This window comes from Neofelis nebulosa, chromosome 9, assembly GCF_028018385.1.
Source record: "Neofelis nebulosa isolate mNeoNeb1 chromosome 9, mNeoNeb1.pri, whole genome shotgun sequence".
NCBI lineage: Eukaryota > Metazoa > Chordata > Mammalia > Carnivora > Felidae > Neofelis > Neofelis nebulosa.
Genome location: NC_080790.1, coordinates 76,902,975 through 76,930,175, shown reverse-complemented (window position 1 = coordinate 76,930,175; position 27,201 = coordinate 76,902,975). Strand labels below are relative to the sequence as shown.

The 27,201-nt window shown below is 41.1% G+C and overlaps 1 protein-coding gene across 9 annotated transcripts in view; it reads left to right on the top strand.

Annotated features, from left to right (window-relative positions):
- The first annotated feature begins 14,380 nt into the window (after positions 1-14,380).
- Positions 14,381-27,201, top strand: part of PPM1B (protein phosphatase, Mg2+/Mn2+ dependent 1B) — a 93,129-nt gene continuing 80,308 nt past the window's right edge. For 8 of the 9 annotated variants that reach the window (XR_009248683.1, XM_058684255.1, XM_058684257.1 and 5 more), the window contains exon 1: positions 14,381-14,519. The gene's annotated coding sequence lies outside the window, so the exon portion shown is untranslated. The remainder of the gene's footprint in view (positions 14,520-27,201) is intronic. The other variant, XM_058684261.1, reaches the window with a different exon arrangement.

Sequence of the window (27,201 nt, the reverse complement as noted above, 5' to 3'; positions counted from 1 at the left end):
AGCCAACAGTATCTGCTACAGACCGAAGTGCAGTGGGACCTTGAAATGGACAGATCCGGTACGCCATTGAGGGTACATCAAAGGATGGGGCTGTTGCTCCACAATTGGGGCTCAGAGGCATTGAGACGGTAGTTGGAGTCACGAGAATGCGGCACAGTTCTGAGGAAGATAGTGTAGAAATCAGAGGGCTAACAGCTGAACCTTAAAAAAATTGAGGGGAGGTTATAGTTGAAGCAGTATAGTCAAAATGTTGAGAATTGTTTAGGCTGTGTGGTAGGTACATGGGTCCATTATATAATATTACTCTGTGTGTGTGTGTGTGTGTGTGTGTGTGTCTCAAAATTTCCCTAATAAAATTTTTTGAAAACAAAGCAAAAGAAAAAAGGACTGTGGGGCACCTGGCTGGCTCAGTTGGTGGAGCATGGGACTCTTGACCTCGAAGTTGTAGGTTTGAGTCCCACGTTGGGTGTAGAGATTATTTTTAAAATAAAATAATAAAATGTTTTTTATAATGTTTATCTATTTATTTTTGAGAGAGTGCCTGTGAGCAAGTGGGGGAAGGGCAGAGAGAGAGGGAGTCAGAGGATCTGGAGCAGACTCATTGCTGTCAACATAGAGCCCCATGTGGGGCTGGAACTCACGAACTGTGTGATCATGATCTGAGCCGAAGTGGGGCTCTTAACTGACTGAGCCATCCGGGTGCCCCTAAAAAAATCTTTAAAAAACCATCATGGAGCTCAGGGAAACTCACTATGAAGGTGTTTCCTATCCTTGCTTCCCCAAACCCTCTGCAGCTTTGTGCCTGAACCCTTGTCTAAGGTTTGAACCCACTACCATACTTTGAGAGAAGTTCTGGTCACCTGGAGGGAGAATATAAGAAGCCTTCATTTGGCCTCTCACGGGTTTAGTTTCCAGCCATTTCTGCTGCTGGCATGCTCTGGCTGTTCTGCTGGGATTCTCTGGCTTCCTCTCCTGTCACCGTTTCTACTTGGCTTCAAAGCCTGAATTTCTCAACCCTGATCTTCACTCTTTCTGTGGCCACGTCTTGATAAGATACCTGCCTCTAGACCAGTTATCTAACTGCTGAGGTCTCTGCTATTTTCCAGAAACATAAGCCCTTTATCTAAAGGACATTATATGTGGGCATTATTATGAAAACTTCAAAAAAATTTTTAATGTTTATTTTTGAGAGAAAGAGACAGGTGAGTGGGAGAAGGGCAGAAAGAAAGGGAGACACAGAATCTGAAGCAGGCTCCAAGCTCTGAGCTGTCAGCAGAGAGCCTGATGTGGGGCTCAAACCCATGAACTATGAGATCATGACCTGAGCTGAAGTTGGATGCTTAACCAACTGAGCCATCCAAGCACCCGTATTATGAAGCCTTTTAAACTAATAGCTCTTATCCTGGGTGTCCCTTTCACCATGACTGTTTCATTGAGAGTTTTCCTACAACTGTATCGCTGCATGCTTGTTTATAGAACAATCAACCTGTGGCTTTACTCTTGTGTTCTCCTTGATGTCTGCTCCGTTGGAAAGTCTGCTTCGATTCTTAAGAATAGCACTCATGCCCAGCTTTAACAGCAGGAGAAAAAGAGCTTTCAGACAAGTAAACAGGAAAGGAGCCATTGCAGATGTGGAAGAAAAATAAGGGAAAAAGTAGCACAAGGTTTCCTTTGGGTTTTTGAAGCATGAGCAAACCACCATATTGCATAAGCAAATGGCAGTGCTGCTAAGAAGCAAAAGATGAAGAGTTGGCAGAAATGTATAGTTTATTGTAAAAAGAAGACAAAACATAACAAAGCAAATGAATAATGTAAATGAACTTGGGCAAAAATGCTAAAATGCTTACATAAATGGTGATGGTAGAGCTTTCTCCAGCTAAGCACACGCTTGCAGCATCTATAGAGTTGGGCTCCAAGTGAAAAGTGTTTCTGATACCACCCACTGTGTTGTAACATAATCTCAATCATCTCATGTGCATGACACTCACTTGAAAACACAAAGGAGCATCTGACTCTGAGGCAGCCAGCTTTGGCCTCCAAGGCTGTGGGGATTGCAGGCAGGATGGCGATAGCTTGATCAACTTCCTCTCTCGGGAGGAAGTGGGGTGGGGGCTGGCCCAGCCTTGGTGGAGTGGCACTGAGGAAAAGGAAAATATCCAGTGAACTACTTGAAATCCCCCAAATGCAATTCGGTAAATGCTCTTTGGACATCTACTGTGTGCAATGCACAACAAAAGAGATAATGTCCTTGCTGAATTGAAGATTACCGCCGCTGCAGAGGTTATTACTCCCTATACTTTTTTTTTTTTTTTTTTGCTATGTATCCCTTTGGTGAATCCCGTGGCTTCCTTCTCGGATAATGTTTTTAAATACGTAAAGTTCGTGAAAATTTCAAAGGAAACCAATTATATTGAAATAGTCATAAAACTATTAAAAAAAACAGGCAAATTTGTGATACGGTAATGCATATGTTTCCTTTTTCTCCCCCCCTCCCCACCCCAAAGAAGCTCTACATCCAATGTGGGACTTGCACTCAGAGCCAGGAGATCAAGTGGTATATGCTCTCCTGACTGAGCCAGCCAGCTCCTATACATATGCTTCTTTTTCTCCTCCTCCTCCTCCTCCTCCTCCTCCTCCTTCTTTTTTTTTTAAATCTATGTAGTAACATTACTTTGAAGTGTTAGTGGATGGTCTCTTTATTTTATTTTATTTTTAATTTTTTTTTAACGTTTATTTATTTTTGGGACAGAGAGAGACAGAGCATGAACAGGGGAGGGGCAGAGAGAGAGGGAGACACAGAATCGGAAGCAGGCTCCAGGCTCTGAGCCATCAGCCCAGAGCCTGACGCGGGGCTTGAACTCACGAACCGTGAGATCGTGACTTGAGCTGAAGTCGGACGCTTAACTGACTGAGCCACCCAGGCGCCCCCTTCTTCTTCTTTTTAATGTTTACTTATTTTTTGAGGGAGAGAGAGAGAGAATGAGCAGCAGAAGGACAGAGAGAGAGGGAGACACAGAATCCAAAGCAGGCTCCAGGCTCTGAGCCATCAGCACAGAGCCCTAGCCGGGGCTCAAACTCATGGACCGCGAGATCATGACCTGAGCTGAAGTCAGACCGCTTAACCCACTGAGCCACCCAGGTGCCCCACATATGCTTCCTTATGAATGCTTTAAATAACAGGATATAGGGTCAAGTCTAATAACTCCTGTAATTTCAAAATAGCGTTGAGTGTAAATGGTAATTCCAGAGATCCACGACTTTAATGGGATATAAAAAAATGTCAGTAGTTTCTGTTGGTGATAAAGTCACAGACACTGCTGGTGCTACTGTGGTGCTGTCTACATTTATAAGAAAGCAATGCTAACTTTCAGTTAGAGGCTAGTGAAAATAAATGTGTAAGTTTTTTCCTGTCCAAGTTCCTAAACTTGTGAATTCAATCCCCTGGGACGTTGTGGACCCCAAGTTAAGAATTTCTCATCCTGTGCGTGGGTGTACTTGTGTGTACACGTGTACTCCTACTCATGTCCTTCAGAGAGGGTAGAAGCAGAAACAAGAACTTACCTAAATAATCATAATATGAGCTATTATAGGATAACTGTTCTAGAATTGGAGCCACAAAGGGATTCAATAGGAAGAGGAAATCAGAAAAGTTAAAGGCTTGGGAAGGAGAGGGCTGGGTACATTGAAGACCCACTGGTGTCTGCAAAGACTTCAAAGACTTCTTGCTTTTGCCTCTGCTTGCATTTATTTTCATCTGTGCAGGGATAAAGCAGAAATAAAGCCGTTAAGCGTATTTAGAAATGCTAATGTGGCTATGTATCTGGATAGCCACATGCCAATGCCGGGCAATGGATCATGATTAGCCTCAGTCAGTGGTTCCCAAAGTGTGGTCTCTGGACCAGGTACCTTTAAAAAGAAGTAAAGGGGAAGACAAGAGAGTAGAGATAAGAAAGGCAGGCATTTTACCTTCTGGGTCAGCCTTTTTGTTCCCTTCCCCCTCTCCCCAGCTCCTTAAACTGGCTAAAGCTGGACAACCTTTGGAGCTAGCCTTATGTGGAGTATGATTTAGAGCAGTTCTCTGAGAGTTTGCTCTCAGAATTCCTCAGTAGCCTTATAAATTGTTAAGTACCCAAAGAGCTTTTGTTTGTGCAGGCTATGTCTATAAACATTTCTTGTGCTAGCAATTAAAATTGAGAAATTTAAAAATATTTTTTAATTCATAAAATATAAGCCCATTATGTGTTCACATCAAGGGAATTTTTTGGTGAAAAAACCTGTATTTTCTAAAGCGAAAATATTAGTAAGGAAGGAGACATTGTCTTCTATGTGTGCAGATCTCTTTAATTTCTGATTTTTTTTTTTAATTTTTTTTTCAACGTTTTTTATTTATTTTTGGGACAGAGAGAGACAGAGCATGAACAGGGGAGGTGCAGAGAGAGGGAGACACAGAATCGGAAACAGGCTCCAGGCTCCGAGCCATCAGCCCAGAGCCTGACGCGGGGCTCAAACTCACGGACCGCGAGATCGTGACCTGGCTGAAGTCGGACGCTTAACCGACTGCGCCACCCAGGCGCCCCATCTTTAATTTCTGATTTAATGGAAGACAGTTGGACTCTGTATCTGCTATTGCAGTATGTTGCAATAGAACATGTCCTACAGCCTCTAGAAAGGGTCTGTATTCTTCTGAAAGAATGAGAGTGAAATAGGCAAATAATGTCTTGCCATTATTGCGAAAATTGTTTTGACCTTGTGGACCCTCAAGGGTCCTCAGACCATACTCTGTTTTGCAATTTGAGTTTTCTTTAACTATGGAAAAAGACTGATTCTAAACCTAGAAATAAATGGTATAAAATTCAAATATGTCTGTGCTGGATATCTCTTGTTGTCCCTCCAGATGTCCAGATGTCCCTCCACCTTTCTCCATTCTGTCCTGTGACCTGAATGGACAATATCAATAGGCTCTAGTTGGGTTTGGCCGAGGGGTAGTGCTGGCATGAGATCAAAGGGAGGGAGGAGATGAGGTTGGGGTATTTATTCCCTAGTTGGAAAGAGCTCACTCTGTCCTTCAACGGGGATCAGAGTTCTTGACACAGGACTCTGCACGCACCTCTCTGTTCCTGCAAGCCTTTCCAACCGACATCCCTTCAGACACAGGTGTGATAATGTGCCTCCATTACTAGCCCAAGGGGATTCGACCGTATGATTTATCTCTACCCTGCCTGCACCTTTGGAAATAGTCCCTTTATGACACTCTCCTCAAAATTCCTAATTTGAGTGCATCATTTGTTTCTTGCTGAACTCTGACTAATGCAAGCTGGAGAGCTATTGTACCTTAAGGATAAACTTCAGTTAAAGTATTGTCCATGGCAGCCAATCCACTTAATTTTAATGGAAGTTAGAAAGCTGTAAAGTTCCAGTGTCTCAGAGTCTAAGCTCTTTAATGGCTTGGGAAAGACATTGGATGCATTGAGGACCAACTGGTGTCTGCAAAGACTTCTTGGTCTTGCTTCTGCTTGAGTTTATTTTCCTTCTTTCCTTCTTTCTCTCTTCTTTTCTTTCTATCTTTCTTCCTTTCTTTCTTTCTTTCCAATGTACATATATATGTATATATGTATTTTTCAAGTAAACTCTTTACCCAACATGGGGTTCAAACCCACAAACCCAAGCTCAAGAGTTGCATGCTCTACGGACTGAGTCAGCCAGGCACCCCCGCTTGAGTTTATTGTTATTTGTGCAAGAGATGAAACAGAAATATACCTACAAAAATATTTATAAATGCTAACATGGCCATGCATCTGGACAGCCGTGTGCCAATGCCAGGCAGTGGGTCATGATCACCCTAAGTCACTGGTTCTCAAAGCGTGGTCTCTGGACCAGTAGCAGGAGCAGCAGCATTAAGGCACTCGTTAGAAATGTAAATCCTTGGGGCGCCTGGGTGGCTCAGTCGGTTAAGCAGCAGACTTCGGCTCAGGTCATGATCTCACGGTCCGTGAGTTCGAGCCCCGCGTCGGGCTCTGTGCTGACAGCTCAGAGCCTGGAGCCTGCTTCAGATTCTGTGTCTCCCTCTCTCTGACCCTCCCCCGTTCATGCTCTGTCTCTCTCTGTCTCAAAAATAAATAAACGTTAAAAAAAATTAAAAAAAAAAAAAAAAGAAATGTAAATCCTCAGGTCTCACCTGAGACCTACAGAATCAGAAACTCTGGGAGGAGCGACCTAACAATCCATGTTCTCACAAGCCCTCCAGGGGATTCTGATGCTTGGTAAAGTTTGAAGACCTTCACTCTCAGAAACTCATGACATCACAGTTCCCTAAGCTTCCTGGCCTCCCTTACAGCTAGGGGTGGTCATGTGATGTCCTCACGCCCTACTGCCTCGAACTTGGGCATCTTATCTGAAGCTGCAGTAACCATCCTGCAATCTTGGGGTGACAAGATAATTGTAGAAGCACTGACCCTGACATCCCTGCTCACCTCCAAACTTCTTGTTAAAAAAAAAGAAAAAAATCCACCCACCACCCACACCCTCCAGTTATTTAAGCCACTGTTTAGGTTTTCTATTAGTCAAACACAACTCTAACTTTATGACATGGTTTATAAAAAAGACTTTTCCCCTCATGATGATAAAAACTTTAAACAATATTTTAGTGTTGAAATAAGAATTAAATGTGGAGCAGAGGGCAACATTCTGATGGATTTTTAAAATAATTTTTAGCATGTGTGGCCTAATTCTTGCTGAATCCCAGATACCTTGGGATAAAAAGGGCTTCGTCGTAAAGGGCTTTCTGGAGCTCTTTGAGACACATTTTTAAGAGAAACTATTTTGGGGCGCCTGGGTGGCTCAGTCAGTTAAGCATCTGGCTCTTGATTTCTGCTCAGGTCACGATCTCACAGTTTGTGAGTTGGAGCCCTGTGTCAGGCTCCAAGTTGTCAGAGCTTGGGATTCTCTCTTCTCTCTCTTTGCCCCTCTACCCACTCGCCCTGGCTCTCTCTCTCTCAAAATAAATAAATAAACTTTTTTTAAAAAGTAAAAAAAAAAAAAAAAATAGAGACTGAGAGAAGCCATGTTGTGGTTTCATTAAAATCAGGGTTGAACTTTTTTTTTTTTTAAATGTTTATTTATTATTTTTGAGAGAGAGGTGGAGTGTGAGCAGGGGAGGGGCAGAGAGAGGGAGACACAGAATCTAAAGTGGGCTCCAGGCTCCAAGCTGTCAACACAGAGCCCAATGTGGGGCTCGAACTCACAGACGGTGAGATCATGACCTGAGCCAAAGTTGGACGCTCAGCTGACTGAGCCACCTAGGGTAGAACCTGTCTAAGAAAGTAATAGTGGTCGATGAAAGGGAAAAGTTGTTTCCTACTCTACTCACAACACTTCTGACACCAAATGCGCAGGTTGTTTTCCTCACCTTAAGCAATTCTGACACTGACTACATGGCGTTAGGGCAGTTTCCACAGGTTAAAGACTCAGTCCCATAAGACTGACCCCTCTTTGAGAGGCCAGTCACAAGTCCCAGGTTGTGACCTGTTCTTCTGACCACCCAGCTACAAATGGGGGATTCCCATAACCCCTTCCTTGGGTCTGATAATTTTCTAGAACCACTCACAGAACTCAGGAAAGCACTTTATTTACTCTGGTCAGTTTATTATAAAAGATATAACTCAGGAACAGCCAAATGGAAGGGATGCATAGGGCAGGCTATGTGGGAAGAGGCATGGAGCTTCCATGGCCTCTCTGGGCTCACCACCTTCTCAGCTCCTCAGTGTGTATGCCAACCCAGGAGTCTCCAAACCAGTCATTTAGGGCTTTTATGGGGGCTTCATTGCCTAAGTATGATTGATTAAATCATTGGTCCTGGGTGATTAAATCCATTTGTAGCTTCTCTGCCCTCCCCAACAGTCGGGAGGCGCTGAAAATTCTGACCTTCTCATCACATTGTTGCTTCCTCTGGCAACCAGCTATCTTCTAAGAGTTACCTCATTAGCATAAATTCAAGGGTTCAAAAAGGCTTCTTATGGGGTGCCTGGCTGGCACAGTGGTAAAGCATGTGACCCTTGATCTCCAGGTCTTGACTTCAATCCCCATCTTGGGCCTACAGCTTATTTAAAAAAAAAAAAAAAGGCCACTTATGAATAACAAAAATGCTCTTCTTACCCCTATCATTCAAAAAATGATAAGGGTTTTAGGAGCTCTGTGCCAGGAACCAGGGATGAAATCAAATATATATTTCTTTTTATATCACAATAATATTGTTAATTAATTTATTTCTTTAAAAATTTTTAATTTTTAATTTTTATCAATTTATTAATCATTAATAATAATTATTAATATTATATAATATATTATAATATATAATATTAATATTATGTAATATGTAATATTAATACTAATAAATAATTTTATTAATTTATTAATAAAAATTTTTATTATTTATTTATTGTTAATATTTATTCATTTTTGAGAGACAGAGAAAGACAGAGTGTGAATAGTGGAGGGGCAGAGAGAGAGGAAGACACGGAATCCGAAGCAGGCTCCAGGCTCTGAGCTGTCAGCACAGAGCCCGATGCGGGGCTCGAACCCATGAACTGTGAGATCATGCCCTGAGCTGAAGTTGGATACTTAACTGAGCCACCCAGGCGCCCTAAACGTTCATGTTATTTTTTGAGAGAGAGAGACAGAGTGGGAGTGGGGGAGGAACAGAGAGAGAGGGAGACAGAATCTGAAGTAGGCTCCAGGCTCTGAGCTGTCAGCACAGAGCCTGATGTGGGGCTCGAACTCATGGACCATGAGATCATGACCTGAGCTAAAGTCAGGCGATTAATTTACTGAGCCACCCAGGCACCACTCATTGTTAACTAATTTCAAAGGCAGCAGTGCCTATAATCTACCATAATACCTGATGCACAGTGACTGTTTAATAAGTATTTGTAGAGTGGAACTGGTGAAAAAAAATTAAAGAAAATTTTTTTAATGTTTATTTATTCTTGAGTGAGAGAGAGAGAGAGACAGCGCTGGCGAGAGTGAGCAAGCAGGAGCAGGGGAGGGGCAGAGAAAGATTCCAAAGCAGGCTCTGTGATGTCAGCAAAAGCCTGACATGGGGCTCAAACCCACAAACCATGAGATCATGACCTGAGTTGAAGTCAGACTCTCAACCAACTGAGCCACCCAGGCACTGCCCCCCCACCACCAAAATTTTTTTAGTGAGGAAAACAGGTTTATCACTGGAATATTTCCAGGGCTTAAGAGAGGAGTGGATCAGTCTGCACAAATTGGACTACTTGAAGTTTGACACTGAAGCACCCTGTCAGAGAGGGCATAATGGCTTGCATATAATAGGTTTATAAATATGCTGAATGAATACATGAAACTTCTTCTATGTGACATATAAGAATTATGATTCAACTGTGACAGGCACTGTATTGTTATTGTATACCATATCCCATTTAATCCCCCCCCCTTCTTTTTAGAGAGACAGAGAATGCAAGCAGGGGAGGGGGCAGAGGGAGAGAGAGAGAGAGAAAGAGAGAGAGAGTCCCAAGCAGGCTCCATGCTTAGCATAAAGCCCAATGCAGGGCTCAATCCCATAACCCTGGGTTCCTGACCTAAGCAGAAATCAAGAGTCTGACATTCAACCAACTGAGCCATCCAGGCACCTCCCATTTGATCTTTAAAATAATTACATGAAGTAGACAGTACTGGATTATCAAGGATAGGTTTAGGACACCAGCAAAACTGAGGCACCCAAAGTTGTTTGGAAAAAATTGTTATACGATGTCTTAAAAAAAATTTTTGTTTTAAATGTCTATTTATTTTTGAGAGACAGAGTGCGAGCAGGGGAGGGGCAGAGAGCAAGGGAGACACAGAATCTAAAACAGGCTCCAGGATCTGAGCTGTCAGCACAGAGCCTGATGTGAGGTTCGAGCTCACGAACCATGAGATCATGACCTGAGCTGAAGTCAGAGGTTTAACTGACTGAATCACCCAGAGGCCCCGTATCTGATGTCTTTTTTTTTTTTTTTAAAGTTTATTTATTTATTTGGAGAGTGAAAGAGAGAGAGAAAGAGAGAACGTGTGTGTGTATGGGGGGGGGGGGGGACGGGCAAAGAGAGAGGGAGACAGAGAATCCCAAGCAGCCTCCATGCTATCAGCACAAAGGCCAAAGTGGTTCGATCTCACAAACCATGAGATCATGACATGAGCTGAAATCAAGAGTCAAGACTCTTAACTGACTGAGCCACCCAGGCACCCCAATATCTGATGTCTTATTTAAAAAAGAACACTGGGGTGCCTGAGTGGCTCAGTCAGCTGAGCATCTGAATCTTGATTTCAGCTCAAGTCATGATCCCCGGGTCATGGGATTGAGCCCTGAGTTGGGTTCTGTGCTGAGTGTGGAGCCTGCTTGGGATTCTCTCTCTCTCTCTCTCTCTCTCTCTCTCTCTCATAATAATAATATAATTATTATATTATAATTATATTATAATTATGTAATATATAATATAATTAATGTATAATATATAATAAATAATAAAATATATAATATATAATAATTATATAATTATAATAATCTCTCTAATAATAATATAATAACAATAATAATAATACATAAATAAAATGATTTTTAAAAAGACCACCAGAATACTGTAGCCTACATTGGGAAAATCAGGACTTTCTCTACATTACATTCACTTTTTTTTAACGTTTATATATTTATTTTGAGAGAGAAAGAGAGAGCATGACAGCACGAGTGGGGGAGGGGCAGAAAGTGAGAGAGAGAGAGAGAGAGAGAGAGAGAGAATCCCAAGCAGGCTTCTTTCAGTCAGCTTGCAGAATCTGACTCCAGGCTTAATCCCAGGAACTGTGAGATCATGACTGCACCAAAATCAAGAGTCGGACGCTTAACTGACTGAGCCACCTAGGTGCCCCTCTACATTATATTAAGTATTGTTTTTATTATATTTTGGGGACTGCTTTGCCTTTAATAACATCTAAATCTCAACAAAACAAAGCTAGGAGAGCTTAGACTAGCTGCATTCACACAGCTAGTTAGAATCAGAGCTCTCTATGATGGTACTCAATGTTTATGATGCATTATATGTTTATGATGGTACACACCAATTTACCTTTTAAATTTGTGAATTGTGTTGGACCTTCTTTATTGGTTTAGCTTTTTTTTTTAATGTTTATTTATTTTTTGAGAGAAAGAGAGAGTGCGAGCAGGGGAGGGGCAGAGAGAGAGGGAGACACAGAATCTGAAGGAGGCTCCAGGCTCTGAGCTGTCAGCACAGAGCCCAACACCAGGGCTCAAACTCACGAATCACGTGAGATCATGACCTGAGCTGAGGTTGGATGTTTAACTGATTGAGCCACCCAGGCACCCCTATTGGTTTAGTGTTTTAATACAATAAAGCATACAAGAAAGTTAACCTAAATGTGATTTTATCCCTATTGTATCCTTAACCCCTAGGACAGTATTCAATGTATCTTTATTTTTATTTATTTTTGAGAGAGAGAGAAAGCATGCACAAGCGGGGGAAAGGGCAGAGAAGGGGGGGGGGGGGGATACAGAGGATCTGAAGCAGTCTCCATGCTGACAGCAGAGAGCCTGAGGCAGGGGCTTGAACTTGTGAACCCTGAGATCATGACCTGAGCTGAAATCAGATGCTTAAACAACTGAGCCACCAGGGTGCCCAATGCATCTTTACTTTTAGTGATTGAAAGAATGAACGATGTGCAATCATCAGCCCACCTAAATGATTGTGATTTGTATTAGTCTTAGGGTCAACCAAGAGAAAGTGAGAAGGAAATCAATCAGATCAAGAAACCTCTCTGATGTCCTTCTGAGATTGCCTGGATTCTCAAAACCAGGGTCCTCTGATGTTTCCATTTTTATGATCTTTAGATTCTCATTTTGGAAGCTGAGATCCTAGACTCCTTTTCCCCTATATAAAGTATGTCAGACAAAGGAAAGTGATTTAAGGAAATGTATTCTATAAGTTATTTAAGAAATATTTCCTAAGAAGTGATAATGATAACAAAGGAGACAAGGGAAAGGCAAAGTCTAAATGGGCCTACTTTTTTTCTTTATTATTTTTCCTCCCATCATGCAGAAGTGGGGCAACTAAATTTTAGTTTATGGTGTCTCCATTACCTATGCTAGAGGGTCTCAATCATTGGTGTGTATAAAAATTTAAAAATTCACCTAAGTCTTGTCCCTAGAGTCCCTGATATTATGGGTGTGAGTGGACCCAGGAATCTGCACGCCAGCTGATTATGATGCTGGTGCATTAGCCACCATACCGTAAAAACCCCTATTATTATGCAAAATTGGGGCATAGATGAAAAAATCTGAACTGCAATTAAGTCTTTATTTTTGCCATTCTCACCATTGCTGGGCCAGCTCTGATTGTCAGTCCAAACCAATTTACACAAAAGTGTGAATAAGGTTTAAATCCTTTATCAGGACACTTTCATTAAAAAAAAAAAAAAAAAAAGGTATTCTAAGGTGTTAGAATGCTTTAATTACACTTTAGTTTTCTTTTGGGGGGAATTAACCTGGCAATACCTGTTAGTCTAATTCGATTGCTGAAGGAATCCTGTCCACTCCCTTCCTTTGCCTCTTGAATCATTCATTCTAGACTGATACTGTTCTTTGTGAAGCCTTCTTCAGTAAACCTATACACAGGGACGATCCCTTTATGTCACTACCATCCCTTGCATGTTTCAGTGATAGCATGTATCATCTTGTAGTGGGATTGCCTAATTTAGTTTTGTGTCTGCAGTTCTTCGCATAGTGCCTGGCAAATAGCAGGCGCTCAAGAATTGTGGAACGAAGGAATGAATGTCAAAGACTAGGCCGAGTTTTAAAAATCAATGTTGACTAAGAAACAAAACATGGAAATGTCAAGGGCTGAATGCCAGGCATTGCAGGCTTAGAAAGAACACAAATAACCCTTAACAGCACAGAGTCCTCTTGAAGGTATCGCCTGTCCCATTTTCTCAGTTCGCTTTCCAGCCTTTCCTGATACCCCAATTTCCCGCTCACTAACTCATTCCCTCCCCTACTGCGGACAGGTCCGGCAGGTATATCAGCTCAGCAGCTCTGATTGGTCGGCGATGATTTCATTGTTGGGAAACATCCGGGCTTTTTCCCTCCCCGCAACACCTCCCCCAGAGCCCAGCGTTCTGAGCTTCTCTTTCCCGCGTATGCCCCTCCCGCTGGCTGAAGCAAAACAACCGCCTCTCCCCGGACCGCTTCTGATCCTCGCCCGCGCCATCCCTTCCGTCTCTACGCCAAAGAGAGGCGTTTATATTCTCCAATGAGGGCCTAACAGGACTTTGTTAGCCAATCGGCAGCCAACCCCCTGCAATTCCGGGTGGGACTAGGCTTCCACACCTATAACTGCACAAGCGCGTTGGCTCCTTTATGGCGCTTGTTTTACGCAAGGCTTAGAGGTTAGAAATAAAGGGGCATGATTCTCGTAGAACGGGAAGGATCCGCACACACTGTCTGGATTTGACCGTTTTCGAAGACTAGCCAATCGCTTTTCGAATACTTCCCCGCCTTTTGCGCGTTCATTTAAAAAAAGCCAGTGTGACGGACTTGGAAATTGGTTTAGTGACGGACACTCAGAGAAAGCCAATGATTGAGGGTTCGGGTCACCCTTTGGACCAATAACAAAAGAGAATCGTTAGGGTTCGGGCTTTGCGAGGCGGAGTGCAGGCGGGCGTTATTTGATTGATGGCGATCTCTACGTATGGCTGGTAGGGTGGGTTGGTTCCTGATGTCCAGAGGCGGGGCTGAATAAAATAAATGGTAATGAAGGGTTGGGTCTCACTCAGTGGGCGGTGTTTGATGGATAGTTGACCTTGCCAATTGAAGGTGGTCACTGGTGCCCAATGGGAAATTAGGAATTGAGAGGCGGGGCATTGTGGGCGGGGAAAACTGAGTACCGAGGTACGGGGCAGCCGAAGTGGGAGGGGGACGCTGATTGACGGGAAGCCCAGCCAACCGGGTGCAGCCAGAGGCCGCGCCGTCCCAATGGGTGGGATCTGGGGGCGGGGCTGCCCGAGGGGCGGGGAGGAGAGGGTGCGGGGAGGGGGTTGCAGAAGGAGCCGAGCGGCTGCTGCTCAATGGCGGAAAAGCCGCCGGTGTTCTGACCGCCTGGTCCCCCTAGCAGTTGCGGGGGAGTTTCCTGCCGGCGCGGCTGGACTCTCTGCTTCTCAGGGTTCGGTGGCTGGAAGATGCTCCAGAGAGACGAGGCTGCGGCGGAGGAGGTGGCGGCGGCCGAATCGGCAACGGCGCTAGGGTGGAGAGAAGGCGGCAGCGGCGGCGGCGGCGGCGTGCGGGGCCCGACGGTGTAAACAGCCCCGGAGGCGGCGGAGGCGGTGGCCGAGACCCCGACGGGGAAGCGGCGGCTGAGGCAGGGTCGCGCCTCAGTCGGAAGCCTGGGTTGAGTGCAGCAGGGTTCTCTGCGGCGGGCGAGAACGGACGCCCTAGACCTCGCTTCCCTCCCTCGCCCCAGGTAAGGCCGCTCCGCGCCCCGCCGCAGGGGAAACGGCTCGCGGGCACCGCCGAGGCCCCGGACCGTTTTCGGGGTGCCGCCGGGCTGCGGTCGTGGGCCCTACCTGTCTAATCCTCGCCTTTTTTTTTTTTTTTCTTTTTCTTTCTGCCGTGGAGTCTGGGGGAGCAGAACGCGGAGCCTGGCTCCTGGGTAGGCCCCTTCCTCAGCCGCCGCCTCCGCGCTCGGCCGAGGCTGGGAGAGGCTCGGGGCAGGGAATTTTACTTTGCTCCAACGCCTGGAAGTGAACTGCTTTCCCCCTGTTTTCTGCTTCAGACAGCGAGCGTCTCTTTCACACCAAAGCACTGGGGCTAGGGCTACTCCAGGCTTTAACTCATCCCTTCCTGGATCATGCCTATTTGAAAACCCTACCTTTTACATTTGTTTCCTCATCAGCTTTTGCCCCACTCTGCGCTCCACTTCACTTCCTTGTTAAATCTTCTTTCTCCTTCTTCTTTCTCTGCCTCTCACCACCTCCTTCTTAGTAGCTCTAAATCGCTTCTTTCTCTTCTTGGTGACTCCGGGCTCTTCTTCCCTGCCTTCCCCAGCAGTCCTTTTCGGATGTCATTCTTTTCCGCAAAAAAGTTTTTAAATGAAACTTCTGCCATCAGTACCCCAAATCTTCCAGAGGCCCATTAAGAGTAGAGTAACCGGCTTTATATGGAAGATCAGTTTTTTAAAAATAATTTAATTGGGTCTAATGTCCTTTCAAAAGTAGGTTGTATTCATAAACGTTAAATGTGAGAATAACACCAAGGTAATTTAAAAAAGAGGGGCTCAGTGAATGTTGGAAATAAGTTATTTCTTTTTTTAAGTTGCCTGACCTTTATGGTCCGATTTAGCAGATCTAGAACATTTGCCCATCTTACTTGGCAAAACTGCTTCTTAAGCATTTGATAGTCGGCCCAGATTCATAAGTATTCAAGTCGGCTTAAAAACAACGTGGAAACTTTAAAAAGAAGACATTGGATGAACAACTAGGAAGCTGTTTTCATGAAGTCACAGTTAAAGACCTTTTAAAATAGGCTCCACATGTTTAATGTATCAAAATAAAGTTGGCAGGAGACTTGTAAAAGGATTATTTAGGAATTTGAGTAGTCTTAGTGATATGTAGCTATTTTGGGAAAAACATTCTTTTTGTTAACAAACCTTTACAACTGTGATGTGAGAATTACTGAGGTTTATTGTGGGATTAACACAGGAACTCATTTTATTTGAGCTACTGCACGGACGTAGAAGTGGTAAATTGTAGAGGGCAGATACTGTAAGTCCCTATGTTCTGGGAGATTGAGCAACATGCCATCAACACTGAATGTTAATGGACATTATTTCATTTACTTTCTCTGTTGTGCAATAGCAGAGTTCCTATCATTGGCCTGCTTTCAAACAGCATTTCTAAATAGAGACAAGTTATTCTAATTATTATGATAATCTTTTCCAAGTGTACAGGCTTTAAAAAAATACGGTTGAAGTTACACTATTAAGGTGATAACTTTTTTAAAGAAATATTTTTGTAGGCCTCCTGAATGGGCAATGTGTTGTTTCAATTCCACTTCTAAAATTTAGTATTTAGAACAGGTTGGGTTTTTGTTTTTGTTTTTGTCAACAGATCCCCCCCCCCCCCCCGCCCCAGGGATAATCCTGATTTTTACTGTGCTTCTTTGCTTCTGTCAGTGTCTTCTTTAAATGGTGGTTGTGTGTTTTCCCCTCTTCATTTATTTTTGCTCTCATAAAGTTTTATCACAGTTTCTGCAGTGGCTCTCCATGTTGCATTGTCAGCATGGAGTTGTGTTTTTATGTGATCTTTTGTACCCCTTGGTTAAGATTTCCTCAGTTTTTGTATATAATCTGTGGAATTTGTACATGTTGCATTAATCTCTTAGAAATGACCAGCAGAGCTCTCAACACCTGTTTTCTCATACCAGGTGTCTGATTTCTGCGAAGACTCCAGGAATAGGTGAAAGCTTTTAAAGTTTGATAGTCACGGCAATAAATATTATTTTATGTTAGTTGTTAACATATCGTAATTACCAAATCTCTACAAATTACATCATCTGAAGGAATGGTATGTCTACCTAGCTGTGCTTCTAAGAAAAACTAATTCACAAGTTGACAAGGGTCAGAAAAAGTAGTTCATGTTGAAAGTTTGTTTTCCTATAATGTACATTTTTTCCCTATAATGTACATTTTTTACGAAGTCTTTTGAATTAAAATTTGATGCTGATAGACTGTCTCGTGATACTCGTTGAAGAGTAGAATTTGCCATAGTGTCGCTTAGGGATTGTGGTGATTCATTAAAAATTGAGCCAATGGTGGAACAATTGTAAACATGCCCTTGTAAATGGGTTGGTAAACATTTCTTTTAGCGCACATGACACTGAGAGTGAATTTTCCCCCCACTCTCATTGGTGTTAGTTACACGCATTATCTACATTGTATGAATATTTGTATATTACATGTAACTATTTTAAAGAATTTTGTGATACTACCTACAATAGAGAGTAAGGAAGTATAATTTTAACTCTATAGTGGTCTTTCATAAATTAATAAAGTGAGTAAAATTAACTTATTAAAATATAACGTGGTATTTTACTTTTTCTGTGAAATATGCCTTTCACAGTTCACTGATTTTAAACAAAAATGAGTTGGGAAACAACTGACAATGTCAGAGTTAGAATAAACTTATTTTAAATTCCAGAATTCAAATAGCAAAATTTATTCAAGTGATACTTAGCATAACATATAAAATTATGGTTAGCAGGAAGAGAATGTTGGAGAATATGGTTATTTCTGGATATCCATTCCCCTCTCCCCCACATTGTACTTGATTCTTTTTATTTTTTTTTTCTTAATGAACTAATTTCAGAATGTGGGTCAAAATGAAATAATATATTAGCAGCTTTAAAGTTTTACTGTAGAATATATTTTATATATCATATCAGTAGAGTTGTGGATTAAAAGGAATGATTAATTGGGGATATGAGATAAAATTCTCAGAAACTAGGTAAACCCTGGAAATGTAACCCGACTACTTTCCATCTCACTATCCTGTACTCAGACCAAACAGGGAAGGGAAATAGGGTGGATTTGGAGAATACTGGTTTTTGTAGTTTTTGTATAAACTGTCATACTGATCTAACAAGTATAGGTGAAGAAAAGGTACTTCATAATCTTTGTTTATTTGTGTTTGTTGATACTTGTTTATACCAAAATATTGATTTAAAAGAAAATAACTTTTGATCTTTTAGACTAAGTATGCTAATATCTCTGGCCATTTTGGAATCTTTTTTCAAAAGAAACATTTCTTTTTTTCTTAACTTTTTTAAATTTTTTTTTTTCAACGTTTTTTATTTATTTTTGGGACAGAGAGAGACAAAGCATGAACGGGGCAGGGGCAGAGAGAGAGGGAGACACAGAATCGGAAACAGGCTCCAGGCTCCGAGCCATCAGCCCAGAGCCTGACGCGGGGCTCGAACTCACGGACCGCGAGATCGTGACCTGGCTGAAGTCGGACACTTAACTGACTGCGCCACCCAGGCGCCCCTTAAAGTTTTGTTTTTTTAAGTAATCTCTACTCCCAGTGTGGGGCTCAAACTCAAGATCCTGAGGTCAAGAGTCAAATGCTCCAGGGACACCTGAGTGGCTCAGTCCGTTAAGCATCATACTTTTGATTTCTGCTCAGGTCATGATTTCCCTATTCGTGTGTTTGAGCCCCATCTCTGGCTCTGTGCTGACAGCTGGCTTGCTTGGGTTTCTCTCTCTCTCCCTCCCTCTCCCACCCTCTCCCACCCTCTCCCACCCTCTCCCACCCTCTCCCTCCCTCTCCCTGTGTCTCCCTTTCTCTCTCCCTCTCCTTCCTTCCTTCCTTCCTTCCTTCCTTCCTTCCTTCCTTCCTTCCTTCCTTCCTTCCTTCTTTCCTTCCTTCCTTCCTTCCCTCTCTGCCCGTACCCTCTTCGCACATGTGTGTGCTCTCTCTCTGCCTCTCAAAATAAATAAATAAACTTAAAAAAAAAAAAAAAAAGTCGAATGCTCTGACTGAGCCAGCCAGGCGCCCCTCAAAAGAAACATCTCTAATGTGGTTTAGCCTCTTTGTGTAGATTTGACCTGAATTACACTTTTCAGTGTTTAAGCTATATCTTCTCCTTCCCCCCAAAGAAAATCACCTTTTAGACTAACTCGAGTGATTTGATCAGGTAGTTGAATCAATGTTATGATAAAAAGAAGTTTTTACTAAATTCTTGATGTAAAGAAGTTTTCCAGAAGTGTATTCTATATACTGTAGTTTAATTTTCAGATTTTATAAAGATCATGAGATTTCGTTTTTAGCATCATCTAACAACCTTAGAAACAAATAGCATAAGGTAGCTCATTCTTCTTCTTCTTCTTCTTCTTCTTCTTCTTCTTCTTCTTCTTTTTAGTTTTCATTCAAACTTCAGGGTGTTTTATTTCTCCCTTGAAATTTAATGTTAAATAACAGAGACCTAAACATTTTGCTCTGAATTATGGTAGGTCATGACACAGAGGAGTTCTCAAGTAAATATTTTTCTTTTTTAACTGCAGCTAACTTGTGGCCACATCTACAATATCTTATTATTTCTTGGCATAACATACACCTTTTATAATGATACCCTTTTAATAATTAAGTTCAAGAACCCAGTAGTTTAACAATCAATTGTGGGATTTTAACTTGTTAATCTATTTAGACAAATTTAACATAGTTTGTTAACATTTAAAGCACAGTTTACAAATTGAAAGCTTTTTTTCATTTACTAAATTGTGTTTGTTTTTTTAAGTTATTCTTTTTAAGTGGGCGCCACGCCCAACATGGGGCTTGAACTCCTGACCCTGAGATCAAGGGTCACAATGCTGTACTGACTGAGCCAGCCAGGCACCCCTCATTTACTAAATAGTTTAATATTAACTTACTAAAAATGGACTCAAAAGTGCTTTTTTGGGAGTATGTTGAAATATCAATATTACATTTATTGGCTTTAAGTTGATTTCTTTCTGAAATCTAAAGACCTTAAAGTTTGGAAACATAACCCTTATTGAAAAATTTGTTTTACATCCCTTTGAACAAAAGACTATTAAATACATGGTCTGATGTTTAGAGGAGAGAGATGAACATTGGAAGACTTCTACTGAAGGTTAAGGAACTTGTCTTACTTTTAGAGATGGGACCAATTATTGGCAGTGGTACAGGCAGGTTAAACCTGTGTCTAGTATTGTGCTTTTCGTCTATATAGACCGTCCCCCGCTTCAAATTACGGGTGGATGATAAGTGCATTTGTATGATAGATACATGAAAAACCTTTTCTTTCCTTCGTGGAAAACTATTTCTGTTTTTAAGATGTGGTTATGTTATCAGGTATAATCAAATGTGTAATAGAAGAAAAAAACTAAATGAATAGGTTTTGTGTGATAGTGCAAACCTGAAAAGCAGGTTTAACAAAGGATATATAGAGTAATTTGTGAAATTCGAAAGGATTTCAAAGCACTTTAAAGCTTGAGAGTAATGTCACTGATTCTTAAGTCTAATTGCATTTGATTTTCTTGATGTAGGTATGTATAAGTACACTCTTAACATTGAAAAAGGGTAGTTAATAGATGTTCTTACAACTAGGAGAATCTAGGAGTGTCCATATTGCTCATGGGTATTTAACTTATCTTGGCAAAGAATTTTTCTTTTCCCCCTCTTCTCATTAAAGCACTCAAGTCTGAGTTAATGAAGGGTGTTATCTATTAAATACAGGTGGCTCTTCTTAGTCCCTTACAAAGAGGAAATTGTGAACTCAAAGCAACTCTGAATGATAGAATGTATGGGAGATCAAGTTGAGATATGAGCAGCTTCCCATTACTTTAGGCTACCAACCCACTGAGAAGTAAAGAATTCCATGTAGTTTAATAGTTTTTAGTCTGTGGCCATCCCACCCCCAACCATTATTCTGGCATTCCCTGAGTGCCTTCTAATATGCAAAGCACCATTTCTGGCTGACAAAATCCCTGCCCTCATGAATTTTACATTCTGATGGCACACACACTTCCTCAGTTTATGTTTCAACTGTACTCCCTTTGTGGATGGCCGAAATTACGAGTGGAAAATTTGGGATGTATGGTTTTCTATGCTACACTTTAGAAGCTCTGATGAGAACTTTACTTTTTTTTTTTTTTTTTTTTAATAAGCTCTACACCGAGTGTGGGGCTTAAACTCATGACCCAAGACCAAGAGTCTCATTCTCCATTGGCTGAGTTAGGTGCCCTTATAGAGCTTTACTATTATTAACAAAAGAGAGGGAAGAAAAAAAGGAGGGAAGAAGAGTTTTTCTATAACTAGACATAAACTGATACATGGAAAGAGGAAGTAGAAAGGGGGAGATATTGTACCAAAGATTTTAAAAGGTGAGCCAAAGGTCGAAGAGAAATCCCACCAGAAGCTGGGGCCTTCAGGTGTTTACTTTTACTGGCCAGCCTTGGATAGATAGATAAGTTCCTAGACAGGAAAATGGGAGAAGGTAGGATAATAGGAACAGGGTGAGTAGGACTTGTTAACAAGATTGGTTTCAGTAACTTGCTATGTACTTATACAACATACGTTGTCATTTGTGTTTAGAAAAGACCCTGTTGCTCTTTCTTGTGTTCTTTTGTGAGTATATTTGAAAGGTGAGTGATTGGCCTTTATAGTGTCTGGAAGTATTGTCAGTGATGCATTTTTTTTTTTTTTTTTTTTTTTTAAGTCTCTTCATTTTGAGAGGGAGAAGGAGAATGGGGGAGGGGCAAAGAGAGAGAATCCCAAGCAGGCTCCACGCTGTCAGTGCAGAGCCAGATGTGGGGCTCAAACTCACAAACTGAGGTTATGACTTCAGTAGTTGGACTGACTGAGCCCCCCCCCCCCCGCCCCGCCGCCCGGGCGCTCCTGTCACTGATTTGTGACTGCTACTTCTGTTTTCTGGTTATTTGACAGTTCTTTTGAAGATAACTGATGGAGCCAATCTGTCTCTTAGTTGATTGCGCTAAAATTGGTCTGTATATTTGTTACTGCTTCCCTTAATTCTAGACCTGTGCTGTATAACTTGAAGTTGTGCCTTTGTTTTTCCTGCATTGTAAATTTCTGCATGAGGATATCTTACTGCACTTAGATATGAATCAGGTGCTTATTTTTCTACTTTCTGTTATGTACCTTTCCTAGTGATGATCCAGTTTGGTAAAGATGTCTCTTCCTGAGTTTACACAACCATTGCACACTTAGGATAAGCACGAGAGATCTTTGATCTTTGTTTTTATTTTCATACATAATGGTCTTTTGCTTTCATTTGTGAGGCATTGAGCCAGACTCTCATGTGATCTTGCTTGCTGCAGTGAGTTGAGATTTTTTTAAATTTTATTTTAAAGCAAATCAACTTGTGTTTATTTCAGGGCCTGAATATAAAAATGAGCACTGGTTCCATTCAAGACCTAAGAGACTTCATTTATAGCACCCAAATTAAGCCCTCAAATTACTAGTTTCACTGTTAATGTATTTTGGTAACTATATCACTTTTATCAAAATGCTGATGTGCAGAAGAATTTGAACTCTTTGAATGTATTAAATTCAGTGCTGTCAGAGCAGGTTCACTGAGCTGTTCAACATTTGGAAATATGTGCCCATAGTTTAGATTAAAAAACAAGACAAAGCCTTACTTGATGTCTAAATTATCTCTTGTAACTGGTTTCATTTATATGGTACAGAATTTTATTAAAACTTTGATGGTTGTAGGTCCAAAGTGTGAGGAAGTGGAGTTTAATTTCTTTCTCGTCATCTGTTCTGGAGTCTTTTGAAGTAAAATGTGGAAGTGAAATGATAACTTTTGGCTTAATACATAGAATAGTTTGCGGTTATACTCTCCATTTCTTTGTTTTCATTTTGTGCAATCTAACTAGTTTGTAAGGGACTTAGGGGTTTGGAAGGATTAGTGATGATTTAGATTGCATTATTGCTCTTATCCTGGATCTTGAGTCTTTTTCTCAGTGATATGTTTGTGTTTTAGGTTCAGGTTATTTTCTCTTCTCTTGTGCTTTTGTTTTGTGTTGCTTTTTTTCTGCCTCTGTCTGTGCTTGATTTTTATTTAAGTACAGGGTGGCCACCAGGTCTGGAAACACAGATGCGTACATAATAAATGGCTAATTGATGTTACAGTACAGAATGTTAAAATAATATCTCTGTTTTCAGACTTTATGGTCACCCTACAGACTGGAATTCTTATAGGCGGGTCTTTTGTTTTTGTTCAGGCATATATTGCCTGGGCAAATTATGGAGTCAAGCATAAGGTATATTTTGAATAGAAAGGAGAAGAGATGCATAGTTAATTTTAGAGAGCTAGCTGGAATAACATTGATACTGCGTTTTCACAAGGACTGAAACCAATCCAGCAAAAGATAAGTGTGATATTTAATGGATTGTCAGATGATATTATGGCTAATACAGTTTGGGAGATGCTGTATAGCAGTGGCTTCAGGAGTATATCAGTTGAGGAATGCTCAGAGGAGTTGGCCAAATGGTGATGACATTAGGAGACCGTGTTTTTTAAATTTTTTTCATTTTGTTTTTTTAGGCCTTAACTTTATTATTTCACAGTAATGCCTTGATAATCATAAAATCCTTCTTAGTCACATGTGAATGAAAACTATTCTATACCCACAGATCTAGGTGAGAATTACCTGTCCACAAATGTGCATGAGACATCTCAACACATTTAGATACATAGTTGGGAATTTTTGCTACTTTATGCATTTAGTTAATGCTGCAGAATGCTTAGCACAGTTTACTTGTGTATGTTTGTAAGTGTTTATTAGATGTAAGAAGCTTTATACTTGGAGCAGATTATGCTTCTGGAAAAAGCTCCAAAAGGAGGATGATTGGGAACATGGACACTGAAGTCGGACTACTTGGATTTGTATTCCTGTCCCACCACTCTGTAGATGGATAACTTAAAGCAAGTTACTTAATGTTTCTAAACCTCAGTTTTCTCATTTGTAAAATGAATGATAATATATGTATATATTTAATTTTTAAAATCTTGTATTATTTTTTAAGATTTTAAGTAATCTCTACACCCAATGTGGAGCTTGAACAAACAACCCTGAGATCAAGACTCGCATGCTGAGCCAGCCAGGTGTCCCAGAATGGTAATATATCTTATAAAATTGTTAGCTTGAGACAGTCCACGTAAAGCTATTCCTATAGAGCCTGGCACACGTAATCACTGCCATTGGAGTGCCTTCTGTTACTGTTGTCGTTACTATGACTACTACTGTTATTATTAGTACATGATAGGTTGAAAGAGTACCTAACCTAGGCAGAAGACACGGTTTGAGGTTCCCATAGAAACTGTTTTTCTTAATGTTTGTTTATTTTTGAGAGAGAGAGGGAGAGTGTGGGCAAGGGGCAGAGAGAGAGAGAGAGAGACAGAAAGACAGAGGGTCAGAAATGGGTTCCTGCTGACAGCAGAGAGCTGGATGCGGGGCTCTAACTCATGAACCATGACATCATGACCTGAGCCGAAATGGAGTCAGATGCTTAACCCACTGCACCCAGGTGCCCCAGCCATAGAAACTATCAATGGTTCTGTGACTTCTCGAGTTACTTAGTCTTTCTAGGATTTAGTAGTTTTAATATGCAGTATAATATTTTTACCTGAGTTAAGGCAGAAGGCTGGACCATATGATATCTTGAGGTCCTTTTGATTCTAAAATCCAGAGTTCTATTGTAAGATTCTCATTTTCTGTTAGAGTTTGTTAGCTACGTAAGGGCAACAACTGTGTTAGTTTTGTATGCTGCTCTGTCCATGTATCTATATTGTGTCTGTAAATACTTGCCGAGTAAAGTTTTTCATAGAAACAGTATCTTGTAATGAGAGTAGACTAGGGAGTAGGAAGAGAGGAGAGAGGTTAGCATTCCTTCTCAAGGACTGAATGCTTAACTTGTTAAAGGTATGAACACAAATCTCTTGCTGTTCAATTTTTATTTACTAAATAAATACTGTCTGCTAGCATTAGGCACTTTGGAGAACAAAGATAATTTGAATCTGCTGTTTGGGGGAGTGAAGAAAGGAGTAAAACGTATGTGATTAATTATACAAGGTAATAAGTAAAAATGCCATAAAGAAATTAGAGGTATATGTTATATATTTAGAACCTTTTTAGGATGTATGAAAATCAAATGGCAGTATAGAGTATCTTGTAATTGTCTTGTTCTGCTTTTAGAAAGCAGGTGCTTGAAAAAACATCAAGGTCATGAACTTTAGAAGAGTTTCTTTTGGGTCAAATTTGATACATAACCTTGAGAACTCTGGGGGAGACTTAAAACTAGTATTTGTAGAGGAGATTGATGAATGCAATTTAATAAACTAACAATCACAATGCATTTTTGCCTTTCTACTATGAAAATTTTTTTCGTAGAAGCGTAGTTACATCTAATGCCGTATTAGTTTATGAACATTTTTAATCCTACAGAACATTGTCATGGTACATTGAGTACCTCTATACCCACTACTTAAATTCATCAGTATTTATATTTTTACCATGTTTGCTTTATATAATCTTTGCTGAACATTTCAAAATAAATTGTAGATACCATGTTACTTCACCCAATACTTAAGTATGAATCTACTCCCCAAATGTCGTTTTCTTCCTACCTACAATATTGTCATCATGATATATAACGCGGTTGTCTAATCTCCAGAAGTCATCTAATCCCCGTCCTTATGCAGATGTCTCCAGCTGGGTCAGAAATGACTTACATAGTTTTTCCCTTCCATACCAAGATCCAGTGAAACATCATGCATTATTGTGCTGCATTTGCTGTTGTGTCTCAATTCTCTTTTAAATTTAAGCACCTACTTAAAAAGTGACCATCTTTTTTTTTTTTTTTTTAAAGTGACTGTCTTTTTGAAGAGACTGATTATCTTGTAAAATGTCCTGTATTCAGAATTTGTCTGATTCTTTGAGGTCTTGTTTAAAACTTACTCCTTTGTCTTCTGTAAACTCTTAAATTAGAGCTAAAGACTGAGTTAAATTCAGGTTAAACATTTTGGCCAGGATGCTTCATAGGTCATGCGGCTTCATCCTTCACATCAGAAGGCACAAAGTGCCTGATTGTCACACTGAGTGGTGCTAACTTTGATCACAGGTGAAGTTGGTGATTACTAGCTAGCCCCATGGACAAGTAACATTTTCCCTTTTGTGATTATCCGGTATATCTTGGCATATTTTGTTATCATGTAAATCCATTTCTTCTTTAGAATTTTACTTAATGGATTTACTGATTTCTCTTTTTTTTTTTTTTTTTTTTTCTTTTAAGATTTTAAGTAATCTCTCCACCCATTGTGGGGCTTGAACCCACAGCCCCAAGACCAGGAGTTGCACGCTCTACTGACTAAGCCAGGTGCCCCATGATTTTTTTTTAATAGATGGATCTAGGGGTGCCTGGGTGGCTCAGTTGGTTAAGCATCCGACTTCAGTTCAGGTCATGGTCTCATTGTCTGGGTTCCAGCCCAGAGTCGGGCTCTTGTGCTGACTGCTCAGAGCCTGGAGCCTGCTTCGGATTCCCTGTCTCTCTCTCTCTCTCTCTCTCTCTCTTTCTCTCTCTCTCTCTCTGCCTGCCCCTCCCCCACTTGCACTCTGACTCTCTCTTTCTCTCTGTCTCAAATAAATAACCATTAATGGGGCACCTGGGTGGCTCAGTTGGTTAAGTGTCCAACTTCGGCTCAGGTCATGATCTCATAGTTTGTGAGTTTGAGCCTCACGTCAGGCTCTGCGCTGACAGCTCAGAGCCTGGAGCATACTTTGGATTCTGTCTCCCTCTGTCTCTGCTCCTGCCCCACTCGCACTGTGTCTCTCCCTCTCTCTCTCAAAAATAAATATTTTAGGGGCGCCTGGGTGGCGCAGTCGGTTAAGCGTCCGACTTCAGCCAGGTCACGATCTCGCGGTCCGTGAGTTCGAGCCCCGCGTCAGGCTCTGGGCTGATGGCTCGGAGCCTGGAGCCTGTTTCCGATTCTGTGTCTCCCTCTCTCTCTGCACCTCCCCCGTTCATGCTCTGTCTCTCTCTGTCCCAAAAATAAAAAACGTTGAAAAAAAAAAAAATTAAAAAAAAAAAAATAAAATAAATATTTTAAAAAAACAAAACAAAAAGATGTATCTAGACAGGAGTCACCCAGCTATGGCTCGTTGGCCAAATTTTTTCTCCTGCCTGTTTTTGTAAATAAAGTTTTATTGGAACACAGCATGCTTATTTTTTACGTATTGTCTATAGCTGCTTTCCCACAGCTGTGGCAGGTTGAATAGTTGTGACAGAAACCATATGGCTCTGCAGAGCCCCAAATACTTATTTTATAGTTCTTCAACGAAAAGTTTTGCTCATCCCTGATGTAGTATGTATATATTGTCCCCTTTTTCTCATCGTATTGGTAGTAGTGGTATAAAAGTGGTGTTTATGTATTTGGTGTTCATATAATTGTATGTAGCTTTTGTTGCATCCTGATGTTGTTCAAGGTATAACTGCTTTTAACATGGGGAGACTTGTGAAATTTCTGCTTGTGTCTCCAAATCCATAAAGTATGGTGTTGTACATGGCCTGTACAATCATATGTTAAACACACAGAAATCTATCAGG